This window comes from Melospiza melodia, chromosome 9 (assembly GCF_035770615.1).
Source record: "Melospiza melodia melodia isolate bMelMel2 chromosome 9, bMelMel2.pri, whole genome shotgun sequence".
Classification (NCBI taxonomy): Eukaryota; Metazoa; Chordata; class Aves; order Passeriformes; family Passerellidae; genus Melospiza; species Melospiza melodia.
Window position 1 is genome coordinate 5,076,590 of NC_086202.1, and position 14,772 is coordinate 5,091,361.

The 14,772-nt window shown below is 42.3% G+C and overlaps 1 long non-coding RNA gene across 2 annotated transcripts in view; it reads left to right on the plus strand.

Annotated features, from left to right (window-relative positions):
* Positions 1 to 14,772, plus strand: part of LOC134421630 (uncharacterized) — a 158,976-nt gene that overhangs the window by 130,267 nt on the left and 13,937 nt on the right. For both annotated transcript variants that reach the window (XR_010028635.1, XR_010028636.1), the window contains one exon: positions 10,758 to 10,820. This is a non-coding gene — a long non-coding RNA (uncharacterized LOC134421630). The remainder of the gene's footprint in view (positions 1 to 10,757; positions 10,821 to 14,772) is intronic.

Genomic DNA, 14,772 nt, shown 5'->3' on the forward strand with positions numbered 1-14,772 from the left:
CTTCCCTTCAGATTCCAGGGGGGAGTACCACAGGCATTGTGAGCTCTTGTTCCTGAACAAAAGAAATGAAAATAATAAACTTTGTAAAAAGTGAAAATAATAAACTTCATTAAAAGTTTAGAAACACTGTTTAATGGTTAGCTTCAGTTCCTGGGCCTGCTAGCCAAGAACATGGAGGCGTTTTTAGTTCAGTGGAAATATCTAATTTTAACAGATGAAATAAATGGAACTAGGCATGTAATAAGGGCACTATTCCGTACAAATGCAGCAGAGATGGTCCAACAGAGATTACCTCATGAGCATCAGCTTGGCTGCTCTAGTTACAGACTGAAAACAAACAGCTCCCAGCATTCTGCATGAGTAACAGGCCCTCAGGAAATGCCCAAACCCAACATTTCAAGCATCAATCTCCAGTGCAGAAAATTTAATCTCTTATTGACTAGCACCGATGCTGCTCAGGACTCCTTGTGTGAGTATCCAGGACTCAGCCAGCCTCGTTTTTCACTGCCTGAAAGCCAGTGAGGAGAGCACTTCCAGATGTCAAATGAACCCTCCACATTTCACAGATTCAAGGATTTCTTTTTGAGACCATTTATAGAAGTTTGGAACAAGCACAGGGTATCATGTTATTAAAATTTAGGGATGAGTGTTTTACTTTTACAAAAAACTGAAGACATTACTTAGCTTTTTTTTTGCCATCACTATTAACATCTGAGATCCAAAAAGGAAGTAGCTCTAGGCACCTATAACTAAATACATCCTCACCATTATATTAATGATTTTGCACCAAAGAAAGTGTCCCAAATTTAGCTGTAGCAAGGCATCCAAACACTCAGCTGGGTCTGATGTTACTGAGAAAGTCACAGAATTTATGACTTTTTAGGCTGCCATGTTCAGTGGACAAATTGTGATTGCTTTAAGGATTAATTCCCAAGCACCAACAAGAATTAAAGAATGAGTTCTCAGAAGCTCTGCAGGAAAGGGATGTTTCTGTGCAGTTTTGGGGGAACTGGCTGAGGTCACACATCCAGCCTGAAGCAGCAGCCAGGATGTTTTGTTGGGCTGCTCCATCCAGCATTTCTGTCCCATGGAGAATGGAGGAGGACACACAGATGGTAAAAGGCAGGGAGGAGTGCTAGGAATACCCACACATTAAAATAGGAGTATCTCCATTTAAGCTGAAGTTGAATTACTTCCTTTACTCTGAAGGTAGATTTGGTTTGATGAGGATTTGGAAAGAATGACCAGTATATTTAACAATTAACATGGCCTGCATTTTGCATTAACAGGCTGTCAATAAGCCAAGTAGGCTTTGTAGCTTAGAGCTTGCCTACTTCTGATGAACTTTCTCTTTTTTACAAACACTAACTCACTCCTGGCATGCTCTGCTCTTGCTGCCATGGCACAGCTTAGATGAAAGTGGAAGAGATTTGGCATATCTGGATCTACAGAAGATCAGAGGTGTGCAGGCAACAGCAAAGTGCTTGCCAAATGCTACAAAACAGGGAAAATATAGGAAAAAAAAGCCTCGTCTGCTTAGTTCCCCAGAACCAGGGTCCTGCTGGGGACAAAGGGCTTCTATGGCAATGAGCAAGTGACCAGGAGTGCAATGGTCACTCTGTGGGATGCTTCCATGCCATGACCAAGGCTATTCCAAGCAGTTTCTGTCTCATGGAGCTGGTGACTGCACAATAAAGCCCTCTACAGTCCTGATCTATAAATTATTCTCATTATGTGCTGAAAGCAGCTGTGCTTTTTACTCACATCTCAGTTCTGCTCAACAGGAGCAAAGGTTACTGTGGGTGCTCACAATGGGATCAGTAAATCAGAGGGATCAGTAAATCATAGCCTCACATGCAGCAGGTTGAGGATGCTGAATTAGAATTTTATTCCCTTTGTTTTCTCTTTTTACCCATGAAAACCTCAATAAAATATCCTTCTGTCATCCCCATCTGGGTCCAAGTCCAATTTCACTGCTTCAGCAGTTGCACAGCCTTCATGGAAGAAGCAGGAGTCTCTCCAGAAACTTTAGATAAATGGTGACCTTTTGGAAGCTCTGAAGCAAACCAGAACACAAGGATGGAAATCTACCATTCCAGTTATTAATAACTCTGGAAAAAAATTAAATTGTGCTGAACTAAAATGACAACACCTGTTCTTACCTTCCAGGTGCTTGGAACAACTTTGCTGATGAGCTTCAGGGATGAAAGGAAGAAACTTTCTGCCTGATGCAGTTAGATACAGAGTCTCCAGGGATTACAAAAGCTGCACAAAAACCTGAAAGGGAGAGGAAATAAATAATTTTTAAGGAAATAAAATCTGACAAGCCACCTCTATCCTTTTGCACTCAAACAAGAGAGCATACATGTAAGCCCAGTGGGTTTTTACACAGAATATTATAGGTGGAAGTGATTTTTCAGCCAAATAGTAATCTTGTTTAGGAGACAGAAATCAACTTTATGTATAGGGTTCAGCCTGTGGACATTTTTTTAATAGATTTTGATATGTAGAAGGGCAGCTGGCACTGGGAAGGGCATTGCAGCACCCAAAGGAATCCATCAGATCTTCTCAAAAGTTGCAAAGTCAAGCCAATCAGGCTGATTAGAAAGGAATTTTATCACCTATTTTTATTCTGTTCACCTGTGACAGCAGACATAAAAACAGTCTCTGACCTGTAAAGTTTGTACCCAGTGTGAGTGAAATCCTTCAGCTGAGACACAAGAGCCCTTTTTGAAGAGAAAAGGTTACAGTCTCATCAGCCTGGTGGGAATTTGGCATCCTACTCCCCTGAACAATATGAAAAATCTCAGCCTGAGACCCACTCTGATATAAATCTAACAGCACCCAAATATTTCCCTTGATGGAAATGGAGATCCCAGCATGGACAGCAGCAGATGAAGCAGAAGGACCATCACCATAACCAGTCAAGGACATGAGCACAAAAGTTAATTAATACAGTGCTTTAACCAAGAGAAGCTTTACACCACAAAGGGTGTGCAAGGGAAGGCTGTGAGCTTCCCTTCTGCAGAGGGAAAGCTTCTCTGGAATTAAATAGATAGGCTCAGGCTCCTTGCCACAGTAAATCTCTCCTAAATCCTTTCACCCCACTGCAGGGGTGGGAGTGGGAGGTGCAGGACAGGGGAGGGTGAGCCAAGGCTTGCACTGCTCCTGAGGGAACTGGGGTTGCTACAGCTGCTAAAACGAGGAGCAGGATTTATGCTGCATGTTTGGAATAGCACTCGTGTTAAGCAATATATACTTCTTAAATTATATGTTTTTTCTACTCCAGTGCATATGGCATGGCTATACCATTTCTGGAATAAGGAAAAAGCCAAAACACACTTTAGCTGTTTTAGATAAATTCACACAAAATTTCTGCACCGTGTCCCCACTGAATTTACAGTGTTAGTTGTGTCTGAGGTTTCTGGCTGATCTCTTGTTTACCCTTTTGATAACAATGCCAGGCACTTCCTAAAGCTGCACGGCATCCAGTAAGGAGTTGATGGGAATTTACTGATTTACACCAGCTGTGACTTCATGCAGGCATTTAGTGGAAATATTACATGTTTCTTGTAGTGGAAAAAATAATCTCAGTGCTGAAGATGTTTTATTATTCAGTACCTTTCTGTATATAGAAAAACATGATGTCCTGTTGCTCTTTACACTTTGAAGAAACTACAGGTGACTTAAGGGGCAAAAAGTTCCTCAGTCCCTCCAAGAAAAGCCATGGGAGTCAGCTAGTACGTTCTCCCTAGAAATGTTTTTAAAATAATGCATTAAGTGATACAGAATCCATAGGTGAATTTAAGCTATGAAGTTATAGCTGTCTTTATGTAATTCAGGTTATTTATACCAAGTTTAATATAGCCACGGTTTCAATCACTGTTATTTTAACATATTTATTTAAAAATTAAAGAATGTCTTAGGTTGCCTGCCAGCTGTATCACAGCCACATCAGTTATCGTGCAAGAGATCAGTCACTCAAATTCAGTGCATGACAAAGTGTAGGAAAAAGAAATATTCCCACAAATGCAAACATTATGAGGAAAGTGCTTTATAGGTTGTGAGCCATAAAGTCAGCTGGCTGTTTTAACTGAGACACTCACTGCTCTCCCCAAGTTTATAAATAGCATCATGAAGGGTGTGTTCCATGTTCTAAACTACCTCGAGAACACAGTTTAAATATTCCACAATTCACATGTTCATTTATATATCCTGAGAGAATATAATGCTAACGTTCAGATTTCGGAAGCCTGTAAAATCCCATATGGTCTCAATGGGAACAATTATGGTGAAGGCAAAGCAAGAGCAAAAAAACTGACTCCTCAAGTTGTGGGTGACAGCAGAAGTCCCAGAGCTCCACCACCAGAGCAGGAGATGCCACCTGGCTCACCCAACTCCTTCAGGAAGGGAGTAAAACCTTGGTTTCTGTGACAGGTCAGCTTGGTTTTAGTGCCATGCTGCTGGGGAGTTGCCTTTCAGGCTGATCAGGGAGACAGGAATAAATAGTGAGGGAGGATAAGGAGACACAATCCTATTAGTCAGGCGGGAGGTGATGTCAAAGGCAAGTTTCAATTACAGCAGGATTATTAACAGTGATGGTGTCAGCCTGAGACAAACACAGCTCAGTACCAGACATGCAAATGCTCTCAGTCTGCCTCGAGACAAGCTAAGTTCAGCTGAGGAGTCACTGTGAGAAGTGTTGGGCACACTTGCCCAGAGGAACCAGTCAGAACCCTCAGTGGACCGGAGCATTCACAGTGCAGATCGTGGCAAAGCCAACAGGATTTCCCTGGCTCAGCAAGGGGTGAGCCAGGAGCTGACCAGCCCTTCGGAGCCTGGGAATGGTCACTGCTGAAATCAGGGCGGGAGTCACCAGGCTGTGGTCTGTCTAAAATAGCACAGAATCACAGGATGGTTTTTTTGGGGTGGGAAGTACCTTAAATCCCACCCAGTGCCACCCCAGCCATGGCAGGGACACCTTCCACTGTCCCACATGGCTCCAAACCCCAATGTCCAACCTGGCCTTGGACATTCCAAGGACCCAGGAGCAGCCACAGCTGCTCTTGGCACCCTGTGCCAGGGCCTGCCACACTCAAAGGGAGGAATTTCAGTCACCAAAAACAAGTTTGGACTAAGGGAATACAGAAAGCTGAGAACACCGCCAACTATACACTGATATAAGCCATGGGTATATATTCCTCTCATTGCTCTTTGAAGCTTATTTATCCTCCACTGGACAAAATGTAATCAACTGACTAAATCATCATCAACCAAACACCTAAATACTCTGAGAAGACTTCATAATTCTCCTTTTTGGCTGATCTCTAAGAATTGCATTTCTGCTGCACAGGACTTGAACATAGAAGTCTGTAATTCTTGGTGTTTTCCATAAATAATTATCACAGAAAAAACCCAACCAAACAAAAAAACCCAAAAAAACCAACAACAAAAACAACCAAAAAATCACAACAAAACAACAAAACAACAACAACAACGAAAAGCCCAATAAAACAACAACAACAAAAAAAAAAAAAAAACAACAAAAAAACCCCCAAAAAACTCCAAAATCAAAAAACCCCCCAAAACCAGAGCATTAGGGGCTTTGGGCTCTTTGAGAAACACTCTGTATTTGAAAGACATGAATTTATGCAGAGTAATAAGGTCCCATTTATGTGTTCTACAGATATTGTTGTACAAAATTATACAAATATAAAACGAGTTGAAGGCCTAATGAACTTACATAAGCAGTTTTGGTAAATTGGTGCTGAAAAGGACACTTGTGAGATTGAGACAACATAAATATTAAAAAAAAAAAGATTGAGATCATTCAACTGAAAAATTTCATTAAGATCCTGTCTAAAATGTCTTTATGAGTCAGGAAGACAGAAAAGAAATCTGCACCAAACTAGCAATGCTCAGTTGAACAACAATCTAAAATCAGTGTAATTATTGCAGTAATAAAAAATAAAAGCCACATTTCTGACAGTTTAATTTCTATCATCTGTGGATCCTGTGTAGGGGGGGATGTTATTCTGCCATTTTCAGTTCCATCTCTCCCAACAACACTGTGCATTCAGCTGCCTGTCCTAAGATTGCAGGAAAATCTAGAGAATTCTCTTTTTAAGTAATATCTTTAATTCAGTCAGTGTTATGGATTGAAGAGCTAGAATTGATACCTGATTCTGTCTTGTCAACAAATGATGCAGCTTTTGTTTCTGAAGGCATATTATTTTTAATTGAAAAAATCTAATAACACAGAGGTGTCCTAGATGATGTCATCTACTTGTAGGGAGTTTTAGTCTTTGTATTTTTGTGCAATGGTAATAAAAAAGACACCAAAAATCTGTTCCTAGGTTGCATTTTCTCTTTAAAAAAACAACCTAAGACAAAGTGAATCCTTTCTTTCTTACACAATTCCTCATGAATGTCATCTCCTCAGAGCAGACAAAGAGGATTCTTTCCAGTTCTTTCTAAACAGAGTTCTCTTTGTTTCAGGGATGTCTCCATTTTACTATTTATATCTATTTTAGAGTTCTAAACAAATATCACCACGCCACATAAATTAAGAAGATTAAATGGGGGCAGCACTAAAAAAAGCAAGCCAGGCTTAACCCCAGTGTAAAGGATGAATTAAGCACAATGACATCAAACAGGAGCAGGAAACTTGGAGAAGCAGTAGGTGATTACTGCCTCTTAATTTATGGGGAGGATTAGAGTGTAAAGGCTTGAGGAGGCACACAGAATGGCAAAGGTGCTTTTCTCTGCAGGCTGGTTATGCAATGTAGGACAAGGGCATCCTCTGCCTGCCCATCCCACTGCAAACACTCAGCCCAGGCCATGGGAAGCCTAAAAACTTCTGGTTCTCTGAAACCCTTTTTCTCCATGACACATTAATGAGAAATTCAGCCCTCCCAATAAATCACATCAAGCTGCCCCTTTTGTTCAAGAGGCTCTGTTCCCTCGTTGCTCTCTTTAATATTAACTCCATCTCCACAGGGCATTACCCCACGGAACATCAAGGACCACAGGCTGTGCTCCACCACCCCAGAGCCCACAAAGGGGACTAAAGCTGGGCCTGGCTGATGCTGGGACTGGCTAAAGCTGGGCCTGGCTGATGCTGGGACTGGCTAAAGCTGGGCCTGGTAATGCTGGGCCTGGCTGATACTGGGCCTGGCTAAAGTTGGGCCTGGTTGATCATGGGCCTGGTAATACTGGGCCTGGCTGATACTGGGCCTGGTAATGCTGGGCCTGGCTGTTCCTTGGCCTGGCTGATGCTGGGCCTGGCTGATGCTGGGCTGTGGTGGTGTTCACAGGGGACCCAGGAAGAGGGAAGAGATGAGAATGTTGACTCCATGTTTCAGAAGGCTGATTTATTATTTTATGACATATATTGTCTTAAAACTATACTAAAAGAATAGAAGAAAGGATTTCATCAGAAGGCTAGCAAGCAATAGAAAAGGAGTGGAACGATACCAAAATCTTGTGACCCTCAGAGAGTCTGAGCCAGCTGTACTGTCCTTGGCCATTAATTAGAAACAACCACATGAGACCAATCACAGATGCACCTGTTGCATTCCTCAGCAGCAGATAATTATTGTTTTTCTTTTCCTCTGAGGCTTCTCAGCTTCTCAGGAGAAAAAATCCTGGCAAAGGGATTTTTCAGAAAATATCATAGCTACAGCTGGGCCTGGCTGATGCTGGCCTGGCTGATTTTCCTCTGGGTGTTGGAGCTGTGACCAGGGCAGGATGGCATCCTGCCTGACCTCCCAGCCTGTCCTAGCAGCTCCTCTTTTGCTCTGGCCCCTGTGAATTTAAACCCATTATGGGTTTAAATCCACAATGTGCAGCTAGATGGTTTTCTATTTCCTCTCCCAAAAAAGATTACAGCATGAATGTGGGGAGAATGATTGCTGAAAGGCAGGGCATGTCTCTGATAGTTTGAGACACACCAGAGCACCAGGAATTTGAGATTGTCATACAGAGATTTCTAGAGCCAATTGTTTCAAAAGTACCCACCATAGACACAGCTCTATCACTAAGACATCTGCACATCTTTTATTAAATCTATTTCTTTTTTAATAAATAATCATTTTTGAGGCAAAAGCTGTCTCTTGAAACTTTCAGATCTAGTAGCTCCTGAACTAAACCTTCTACTAGCGCAATGTTCTAAAGGCAGAAGGTGCAACATTTTGACATCTCTGTGGCTGCATCTGGCTCCAAACTAAACTTTCTTATATAAGAAAATTAAAAGTGTCACACAAATCCTTTGTCTTGATCAAAAAATGATGATAGCTGCTTTGCTTCTCTTCTGGCAGCATGTTATACTGTATTAAAACCACATTTTAACCTATTAATTGCAAAGGATATTATTTTATTTTCTTTCCCTTTCTTTGGGACTGTCCTTATTGAAGCTTCTGGGAGTGCTTCAAAAAAGGAAAATTGATTTTTCCATTTATTCATATAACCCTACAGTTTTCAACAACACATTCAGATCAGTAACTGAAATGTTTTGTTTGACCACACCAAATTCATGCATTCTGATAAACTTCTGCACATATCTGACTCTTGTCTCAGCATGCCTGGAACAGTATGTGTAAAAATATCCTTAAAAGACGGGAAAGTCACAGCAAGAGGCAAAAAAAAAGGGGGAAGACAGAAGTGACATTTAAGAAATGAAAAATGCTACTAAAAAGAAATATATCTTTTCTTGGCACAAATAAGAGGCTTCATTTTCCCTGCCAAAGTCAAGTCAGATTACTTTTCAGAGTTATGCAAACCTCAAAGTTTTGCCTGGAGGAGATCCTGGGAGAGAATTTGAGGAAGGCTCATTTCAATTCCTGCTATTTGATCCACAAAGGAGAAACACTGCTGGCATTAGCTCAGCACACCCTGGGATGCTCTTGGCCTGGGAAAGATGAGAATTGCTGCTGGGGAAGGGGCAAGTGGTGCCCACACAGGGCTCCCAGTGAGCCCAGGCAGCACCAGCCTTCACCAGCAGCATTCAGAAGCCATGTGAAGTTAGCTGGCTATTTGCATCACTGTTGCTGTCATGTTCTGTATTTTTTTTTAATTGTTCCGTTTCTAATCAGGATCCTGTCACACATTTGATAACAAACATTATCAGTTTAACGTAACAAGCACCCCAGTTTCTGTGCAGAAAGGTAGAAGTGACCTTTTCTTCCCCAAGCCCACTGTTCTAGTGCCAGCAGGACAGGATTTTGACTGCAAGGTTTTGTTTGTTTGACATTCCAGCAATTTGGGGGAAGATGGAAAGGATGCTTTTGGCACTTGCATACCTGGATCATGCTCCAGCTTGCCAGGAGGAAAGGAACAAAACCTGAGCCTGCAGGGACATCCTGTAGTAATGGCCCAGTAATCCAAACAGAGCAATCCCTTACCTGTCAGACTGAAGGAATTTAGACAATATTTTAAATAGCTTGTCTGCTTGTCTGTCACACAATGAGCACAAATCTGCCATTTTCCAGGCTCCTAAACCAAGAGAGCACGAGAGCAACTCTGAGGATTGTGATAATACAACTTTGGTTTTGCTCCTTTTTGTACAACTTTCTGTATTGCTCCTTAAGCAAAGCAGATTTCCCCAGAGCACATCCCCTGAAACATTTTCTCCTCCCTGGCAGGGCAGATCTTTATCACTTCACTCCTTGAGAACAATTTGCAGAGCCTAAAGAGACAAAGGAATTGTTTAATCCATATGGTTCTAAGAGGAGGGGGACATGTTGGAATGCAAGCCTCGTTGAGTTCCTCAGAGAGATGAATGCTGGTGAATTACAGCCTTTAGATAAATTAAGAGATATTAAGCCACATAGATGTGAAATAGAAGTGTAGGTTTAACTTTTAAGCAAGTAGAAATACATTTTAAGTGCCTTAAGAAACTGTGTTAGCTAGTAAAGGCCCTGAGGCCTAGTTTAAAGTTCTTAGCTCCAGAGTAAAGTAACTTAGCTCCAGGCAGCCTTACTTATTTTTTATTACGCTTTTAGAGTTATTATCCTTTTCTGATTTGCCTTTGCTGTAGTGTACAGCACCAGCTGGAGCATTGCCCATGGTCACATCATCCCAGGAGCAGCAGCAGGACAAGAAAAATTGACCTTCTACTGTTTTTGCTCTGTTTTTTCCCATTACTGCTGGGGCATTTAATTTGCCTTTGCCAGCTGCAAGATTAGCCCTTGGACTGAGAATTCCAACAATTCCATGCTTTGCAGGACATAGAAACAGCTCTGCACATCTTTCTGCAGCACAACAGAAGGGGAGAGGCCACCTGAGAGAGCCTGAGAAGAGAAATCCTCTGACTCCTGTAGGACCCTGAAAATATTTGAGCAGATCACAAAAAGTGACCTGAACCCATGTCCCAGAATGGGAGACAGACATTAACCCTGCCTTTTCTTTCTTACAATGAAATATCAATATAGATCTACAAAAGCCATTTTCTCCAATAAAAGAAAACTTCAAATGATTAAACATTTGATCTATTTTTTAAACCTATCAAAATCCCAGGGTTTGTGAATGTCTCCTCAGCTTCAGATCATCTCTTCAGGCTTTTTAATTTTGGATTTTTGACATTATTCAAACAAAGTGAGGTTTGTTTCTGGTTTTTTTTTTTTTTTTTTTTTCTGAGAAAACAGGAAAAAACAGTTGAAGCTCAATGATGTGTGTTCAGTGTTCTGTGAAAAGCAAACTTGTAAAAATTGCATCTTGTGATAGCTTATTAATTACCCTGCAATTATTATTCATTCCAGCCTATCCAGTTCAGCACTGAAAGGATGAGTTTGCTCCTGATTGTCACTGAGAGCTCAATAAAGGTAAAGCCTGATATTTTCTAGGTCATGCTTTCTGAAAAGATCTTCTAAAGAGAATGTTGGAAAGTCTCAGTACAAGAGCCAGAACCCAATTTACCTTCCACTTCTACAAGGCTGAAAAAAACCCTAATAAGCGCCAGTGGGTTATTTAAAGACCAAAGAAAATAGATCTAAGTAGATACTGGGAACAGGTTAAAATGTCTCTTGATTGTGCCAGGGGAGATTTAGATTGCATATTAGAAAAAATCTCTTCATGGGCAGGGCTGCCCAGCCCTGACACAGCTGGAATCACCACCTGTGGGGGGATTTAAAAGCCATGCAAATGTGGCCCTTGGGCACATGGTTTTGTGGTGGCCTTGGCAGTGCTGAGGGACTGATTGCATTCAAAGATCCTACAGATATTTCCTACTCTTTCCACCAGGTGTTTGTTTAAGTCTATAAAGATTCAGGTCAGCTTCAGCCAGTCAGGGCAGGGATGGATCTTTGTATACCCCAGGAAATTTATTGGGGGCCATGACTACACAGTGTGTTTGTGGGCAGATATGATCCAACACCACCTACCCCAGATTCTCTGCAGTTGTTTTTTCCCTCAGAATTACTCCCACACCAATCTTGGCTACACAGCCTCCAGTTTGCTCAGATCAGGGGGAAAGAGGAGCCAGGTAAAATATGGCTCAAATACGTGCAGGCAGAGCCCAGGGAAAGCCTCCTGACAAAACCAACACCCTCTGTGGTCTGAGACCTCCCCAGCTCCTAGCTGGACCCCAGAGCACTGCTAGGATGGGTTTTATGGGGATGCAGTGACATTAACAGCCAGCACTGTACATAACCATGGCATTTTCCTAAGCTGTTACAGATGTAGATGAATAAAACCAAACCTTCTCCTAGCACTGAACCCCCTTTGTGGGCACAGGGCTCCCTGAGTGTGAGGCTATTTATTCTAATTTACTGTGCTCTTGGCTGTGTTCATGAGGCTCAGGACACCCAGGGAGAAGGGGCTGTTTTCCTTTAATTCCTCCCAAAGCCTTGGGCTGCAGCAGAAGCTCCCCTGCCTCGCCAAGTGTGCTGCTCCTCATGGCAGCTCATCAGCTGGGAAGGTGTCAACCATGCTACAACCCAGCAGCAAGTTTATAAAGAAATGTTGAGGGAATAAGAAATTAAAAGACCTAATCTGGAAGAAATGTGTGTATTACTCCTGTTACTGAAACACTGGAGGCAGGCCAAAACACAGATGAAAGAATAATATAACCTCTAGAAAATTCTGAATAACTGTAGAAGCTGGATCTATTTACACTTCCAAAGGTGACCTGCCACTATTTTGACCCTAATATAGAGTGAAATGTGGAAAAAAAATGATACTAGAGGATTTTTAAAATAAAGCATATTAAACAAAGACAGGCTGAAAGACTGGAAGCTGAAGCCACATAAATTCAAAGTGGAAAATGGGTGATGACTTTTCCTCGGTAGCAGGCAGTCACTGCAAGAACTTCTCATGCATGGTTTCCCCATCACTAAAAATTTTTAAACAAAAGCGGATGTCTTTCTAAAACATATCCTTTTGTGGAATAATGCAGCCTGCCCTGGGTTACATAGGAAGGCAAATATTCCCTTCTGGCCTTAATCTAGGAATGGTTATGTTCTTGTTCTATAAAGTTACTGGTTCCTATGGAACACGTTTGTTTCCTCCCCACTCGAGGTGATACTTTCAAGACATCAAATGAAACTAGACAAGGTGTGTTTGACAAAAATATGATGCCAGCTTGATTTGTGTGAATCACAGCTGGACCTGCAGGGTCCTTAGCAAGTCAATCTTGAAACAGAGGTCTTAGAGCACCCCAGGTACACAGCCAGGGCTGTGTCACACCCATGGGTGCAGGTGTGCCATCCTGGCTGCTCTGGAGGGCACAGCCACCACCTTAGGCCCTTTTCCTACTCCTTGTGCTGCCCAGTGATGATGGGGAGGTGATTTTTTCCTCACACTACAGTGACTGGTGTGTGCCCATCTCATTGCACAAACAAAACATCACCAATAAATAAATAGGGGCATTTCTTTCCTGCCTTACAGATGCTGTTGCAACAGCTTTGCAGAGAACACCCAGGTGGGCTTTGGACCCCGTTGGGTCCGATGCAACAAAGCCTTGCAGGTGTTTCCCACATCTTTGTGGCCACTCCTTTGGAAGCACATCTTGCCCACTGCTTCAAAAAACACAACCTGGCACTGCTGGGTGTTTGCCTTTGCTTTAACTGCCCACCCACACGGAGGCAGAGGGTGTTTTATGCTGTTTTATGGTGTTTAGGAAGGCTGTGGGTACAATGTGAGCCTTTGAACAGCAGGGCTCCCCTCCAGAGCAGGAGGCACAGCGAGGAAAGGTGACCCAGGGATGTGGTCACGTTTTTCACATGGAGCCCCCTCTCCAGGAGCTCTGCTGTGATGGTTGGCACTGGCTGCTCTCCCACCTGCATCCCCTCAGCCTCCCAGCACACAACTGCACAAACCCCAGCCTGTCTCAGCTAACTGCACTGGGAAAGCAGGGCCAGGTCACCCCAGCATTACACATCTTATTAAGCACCTCATGATACCTAAAATTAAGAGAAATGAAAGCAAATTTCCTAAAACACTTCTGTGGTCACAGGCTGTGCAGTTGAAGTGAATTTGGGGAGGTTTCCTATGCTATGAGTCTATACTTCCTATAACCTTTTGGAAAAGCTTTGATTTATTTTCCTTTTGCTTCTGTAATAATCATCAATACCTGACAAAGCAGTCAAAATAAAAGAAGCAATGGAAGCAGGGTATAGGAAAACAGACCCAAAAACTTCCAGCCTAATGTAGATGGAGGCTGTACACAATTTCTTCTCAATTTTTATTGATCAAATAGCTAAGTTGGACTTTCAAAGTATTCTGGAAGTCAGAGGATTATATTAGACAATGCTAATCTACTTTAATTAAAACTAATTTTAATTTAATATTGATTCATTTTATTATAGGATAAAAATTTTTTCTTCATTTTTTTTCCTTCAAGATATGGTTTAGACACCACTGGGAGTTGTTTGGATGCTGCTTTCCAAACTCTGGATTTCACTTTTAAATAACATCATGCACTGGCTGGGCCAGCACTTGCCAAATTGGAGCCCATGCCTTTAGAAGCAGAGCCCAAACCAGACAGGGCCTCACTCACACCTAATTGCTTTTGGAAAATAAACATTTTACTTCATATTTCCAACTCTCTGCCTGACAACATGGTAGGTCCTGTGCTTCTCCTGCACGGAGAGAGATTAAGGAGGACTTGAGAGCCCACCAGAGCCCAGCCACAAATGGGAGGGGAGAACTGCTACCTGGTGCTGCCTCTTTGCCTAAACCAGGCAATCAGTTTGGCAGAGGATCCCAACTTTTAAACAGCTAGTGGCTCATGCAATCAGCCCAAACTCTGCTGTGAAGCTTGAAAATCTCTTTTTCAGGGAAAAGTTTTGCCCTGGAGGCAGCACCAGAAACTGCAGAGGTACCAGGGTGCTCCTGACCTCCAGCAGTTCTCTGCAGTTTCCATAGCACAGCAACCCGCACATTTTCTTCCCTGCTTGCCTGCTAGAAAATAAAAATCTTTATATTTTTGGTACAATAGATACCTTGAAGTGAGCATCTTTGTAGCCAAACGCTCTGTAGAGCAGGTTCCTGCTATTCTGTGCTGAAATTCTGTGTAATTCCCTTCCAGTTGGGTTAATTCTAAGCAGCAAGGATCTCAGAATGAGCATTTTTAATGCACTGATTTGTTATGCACAGGAGCCCTAAGTTCCCTGGATTTTTATGATTCCCAGTATTGTGCTGGTGACAATAGAAGTTTCAGAAGAGCAGCTCTAAGCAGACAAAATCCTTCCAGTCAGAATGGGTTGGTCAAGGCAGCTACCACAGACTAATGGTCCACAGTCCTGATACCAGGCTGCTATCTAAATATATTCCCTT